Source organism: Ceratotherium simum, unplaced genomic scaffold (genome assembly GCF_057802395.1).
Source record: "Ceratotherium simum simum isolate JZ-2026a unplaced genomic scaffold, ASM5780239v1 HiC_scaffold_43, whole genome shotgun sequence".
Taxonomy (NCBI): Eukaryota; Metazoa; Chordata; class Mammalia; order Perissodactyla; family Rhinocerotidae; genus Ceratotherium; species Ceratotherium simum.
In genome coordinates, this window is record NW_028261259.1 from 825364 (window position 1) to 830552 (window position 5189).

At 40.4% G+C, this 5189-nt stretch overlaps 1 pseudogene; it reads right to left on the reverse strand.

Moving 5' to 3' along the window:
- Positions 1–3371: 3371 nt before the first annotated feature.
- LOC147911318 (uncharacterized) overlaps positions 3372–5189 on the reverse strand; it is a 4468-nt pseudogene continuing 2650 nt past the window's right edge.

A 5189-nucleotide genomic window follows, 5' to 3' on the forward strand; every position in this document is an offset into this window, starting at 1 on the left:
TTGTTCTAGCCTTGCCCATTGTGAGCTTTCTTTCGAGTTGGCTTCTGTGTCCTTTTTACACATTCCCATTCTTTTGCCCTAGAGTCACTCATTTCTCCAAAGAGCTCTGGTTCCTTTTATTGGAGAAAAGGGTATTAGAAAGCAGATTTGGGTGCTGGGTATGCTCATTGCTACTCAGGTGTCACTACTTCTAGGCCCTCTCAGCAGACAAAGCAGACAGAGCTAGTAACATATGTATATATAGTAAACCACGTATATCGGCATATCTATAGTTCTTTCTGTATCTGTCCATCTGTATACATATTAAGGTAAACTTGAGTTTGTACTGATGTCTCCAGCTATAATCCTGAACTACAGGATTCATCCTAACCTTCCTTTCTTGCTCCTTTATAATTTCTATCTCCAACAGAGAAACCTGGTTCCCACCATCCTCTACCTACCATCCATACTCTTCACCCTCAGCATATGGGTAAAGCAGGTGCAGAATTTCTAGGCTATTCTCACAGAAGAAACAAATTTACCAACTAGAATACAGTGTTTACGTACAGTGTACAGTTCCTATTATATTTAGCCTTACCGTTTCTAGTCAAAACACCCGTTTTCCAAAGTTACTCAAGTTAGCTTCTGCCCCCCAACCCCCTTCAGTATGACGATATCATAAATTTATAATAATGTTAGATTCATTTGTCACAGTTTGCATTCCATCCTGGGATACTCAGTCACATGGGTTGATTTTTTTTAAACTTGCACGTATTACATACACTCTGTGCTACACGGTTTTGTGGGCTTTGACAAATGCATAGAATCATTTATTCTCTGCCACAGTACTGTCAGAATGATTCCTGGCTACCACTGGTTTGTTGTCCTTCCCTACAGTTTTGCCTTTTCCAGAATGTCATACAATGGAATCATGCAACATATGGCTTTCTGTCTCTTTAAACTTAGCAAAATGAGTTTGATGCAAATTAAGGTATAATTTACATGCAGTTTAACGTACAGATCTTAAGTGTACAGTTTAATGCATTTTGATAAATGCATACACCTGTGTAACCTATTCCTCTATCAAGATATAGAACATTTTTCTCACCCCATAAAGTTCCTTCTTGTCCCTTCCCAGTCAATCCCAGCTACTGCCTCACCTCCCTCACGTCACACTTTGATGCACCACTGTTCTGATTTTTTCCCCAACAGAGATTATTTTCTGCCTGTTCTAGAAACCTGTATAAATAGAATCATATAGTATTTACTCCTTTGTGTCTGGCTTATTTTGCTTGGCATATTCCTACAAAAAATTTTAATTGATTCACAATAGAAGATGAAATACATATACAGTCTTTCCTATATACCAGGAAGTTTCATAAGTGCTTTACATATATCAACCAATTGAATCCTTAATACAAGTCTACAAAGTAGGCACTCTCATGTTCCCATTTTACAGATGAAGAAACTGGAGCACAAAACATGTTACTTGCCTGAGGTGAGCAGGTTATTAAGTGGTAGAGTCTAGACTTGAACGCAAATGGTCTCTCTCCAGAGTCCATACTCTTAAACTCTATGCTACAGAGCACTGCCTGAGTACCAGGTATGATTTGTGGCACAAGATCTACAGTAATGGATCACACACACAGTCGTTGCCATCATGGTGCTTACAACCTAATGGGGGTTGGGATGGAATAAATATTAGTCAAATAAATAAGTATATATAGAGTTAATTGGATGGTGATATGTGCTGTTGAGATGAATATCTCCCAATAACGATAAGAAATGTGGGAATTGGAGACTTGCTCATTTATCTGGAGTGAGAATGAATGCCTCTCTGTTCAGGGGACACTTGAGCAGAGACCTAAGTGAACTGAGAGTGAGCCATGTGGCTACATTGGGGATATCAGTCTAGGCAGTACAGAGACCCTGACATTGAATTGTGCTGGGGTGAGGGAGCTACAGCAAGACCAGTATGGCTACAGTGGATGGAGCAAATAGGGGAGTGGTGGAAGGTGAGGTCAGTGATGTGATGAATCCTGATTATTTGGGGGCCCTGTAGGAAATGGTACAGACTTTTCAGTATGCTCTCCATGCACTGATGTGTCACTAGGCCAGAATTATTCATGTTAACAGGACTAGGGTGTAGGGAAACCAAAGAGGGATACTGCATATTCAGTCACTGGAAGAGCATGGAAGAAAAGGTGAGGGGAGGGGGGTGAGTCTGGGGTCATAGTGGGCAGAGGGGAGACAGCTGCACCACAGGGGCTGAGAAGAGCTCAAGGGTAACATCCGGACCCCAGTTCTCCTGCAGGGATATAGTCACGGCATGGACTCACTCTCCTCCATCCCTCTGATCTCCTATCTGGGCTCCCCACTGACCAACCCAAACAGAAGCCTAAGGCAAATGAGCTCTTTGATATAGTCCATCAACCTCCCCAAGCACAGAGCAGCGTAGACTAGAGGGGAGAGTGCCAGTGTTTGCCATTCCTTATATACAGAGTGTTCCTCTGCAGTGTATTTCTCATGTGTGTCTTAAGGGATGAGGGTCCTCTGAAGGGTTTTCCATTTTGATGATATTCATAGAGTTTTCCCTTAGTGTAAATTGTGACGTGACTCCCAAAGACTATCACTGAAGGCTTTCCTATAGCTATTGCATTCTTTAGGTTTCTCCCCAGTAGGTCATCTTCTGGCACACAGTAGAGTCAGAGTTTGTGTTGAAGGTTTTACCACATAGAGTGCACTTAGAAGGCTTCTCTCCAGAGTGAGTTAACGTGTGGGTTATTGAATGCTACTCCATATTGATCAGATTAGAAGGATGAGGGTGTGCTGAAGGCTTTTCTTCACTGAAGGCCAGACTCCAAGAGGATTCCCAGTGATCTCTGTCTCCTGGTATTCATATCCTGTGTAGTTCCCTCCCACTGTGTGGCAGGATCAGTCTGGGTGACCAACACAATCCAGATGAAGAGAGAATATGGCCTTCTGAGGCTAGGTCATAAAAGACTTACGGCTTCTGCATGGGCTCTTTTGGATCACTTCCTTTGGAGGAACCTGCTTCCATATTGTGATGATACTCAGCACCATGGAGAGACCTACATAAGGAGAAACTGAAGGACTCCTGCCAACAACTGGCACTAATTTGCAAGGGATGTGAGTAAGCTACCTTGGAAGTGGACACTTCAGTCCCAAAGACTTTAGATGACTGCAGTTCTGGTTGACATCTTGCTTCTCATGAGAGATCCTGAGCTAGAACTACATAGCTAATCCATTCCTGAACTCTTGACCTACAGAAATTGAGAGATAATAAATGCTTGTTGTTTTGAACCACTAAATTTTAGGGATAATTTATTACACAACAAATAATTTATACATGCAATGTGAGTCGAAGATGCCCGAGGGATGGAAGATCAATGAATGCTTTCCCACAGTTATTATATTCATATCTACCTATTATGAATTCTCTTATGCACAGGAAGGTAAGAGTTAGTGGTGAAAGATTTCCCACAGTGATTGCATTCCTATGGTTTTTCTCCAGTGTGAGTTCTCACAAGTTTCTTAACAGATGAGAGATTATTAAAAGCTTTCCCACAGTCACTGCCCTCGTAGGCTTTCTCTCTGTTATGTATTCTCTTGTGCACAGTAAGAGAAAAGCTACTGCTGCAGGATTTCCCACACTCATTACACTCATAGGGTTTTTCTCCAGTATGAGTTCTCACATGCTGTGTCAGATGTGAGCTCTTCCTAAAGGCTCTACAACAATCATTACATTCATAAGGTTTCTCCCTGTATGCATTCTATTGTGGACAGTAAGGGAGGAGCTCGTGCTGAAGCCTTTCCACAGTGATTACATTTGTAACGATTCTCCCCAGTATGAACTCTCCTGTGCCTTTTGAGGATACATCTAGTGCGGAAGATGTGAAAACACTGGTTACATTCATAGGGCTTTTCTCCAGTGTGAATTCTCACATGAAGTCTAAGGGATGAGGGATTACTGAAGGCTTTCCCACAGTCACTGCATTCATAGGGTTTCTCCCCATTATGTATTATCTTATGAACAGTGAGGTAAGAACTGCTGCTGAAGGATTTGCCACATTGATTGCAATCATAGGGTTTTTCTCCAGTATGAATTCTCTTGTGCTGAGTAAGATTAGATTTTGTGCTGAAGACTTTAAAACACTGATTACACTTGTTGAGTTTCACTCCAAGATGACTTCTCTCCTGTTGATTAAGAAATGAATGCTAACTATAATTTATAATATTTTTAATATTCAATGCTATCATAGGAATTTTCTTCCAGGAATTCTGCTATGTATAACATCATTATAATTGGTGTTTTTGCCACTTTGAGTGCCTGTATATGATTTCTGCTGGTTTGAGTTCTCAGAAGTTAAAAAAGATGGATGCTTTGCCATAAGTCCTTATCAGATTCACAGAGCATCTTCTGATAAGTTTAAGACAAATTTATGTTTGAAACACTCAATATCTGAGTCACATTTATGGAAACATTTACTTGTGTGAACACTCAGGGAAGAAAAAATTTTGGAGATAACTTATGCTTCTCTCCAAATTCACAAAAATTTCAGGGTATCTCTCCAGAGGGACAACTTTTCTTGGGAAAATGAATCCCTTGGTAACTTTGTGGCTTTTCTAATTTATGGTATTTTCCTACTGTGGAAAATCAGAAATCTTACCATTTTTAAACCTTTAGATTGTTCTTCTCTAAAAACATGCTGCTTAGAAGTTAACCCTTGGACTTTAAGTAGAGTCTCCAAATCCGAAACAAATTGAAAAGAAATTTAAGTTGATGAAGGAAAGAAAAGGTAAAATGCACACATTAGTGAAGGTAGACCCGAAGGGGTTAGAGATTTTCAGGAGGTTTACAATGAAAGGGACACGAGTGTGAAAATTTTAGGTTTGTATTAAAGAAGACTCTAGAAAGATTGAGATTGATGCTGATGGAAAGAAGGAATTGTCAGGAATGTAAAGTGAGAAGGAACTAGACAAAGAGCTCATATGAGACTTAAATTTAAGAAGGAAGAGAGAGATCTTTTTCCCCCCTCTGAGGCCAAAGTAAAGTATGAGATAATGAACAGAAAGTTAAAGAAAAAGAAAAGGAGGTCCACGAGGAGGCTCATACTAAATGTTTTTGGCCTTCTTGTTGGAAAAAAGGGCATTTTACAAATGTCTGTGATGGACATTTCCTAATGTAA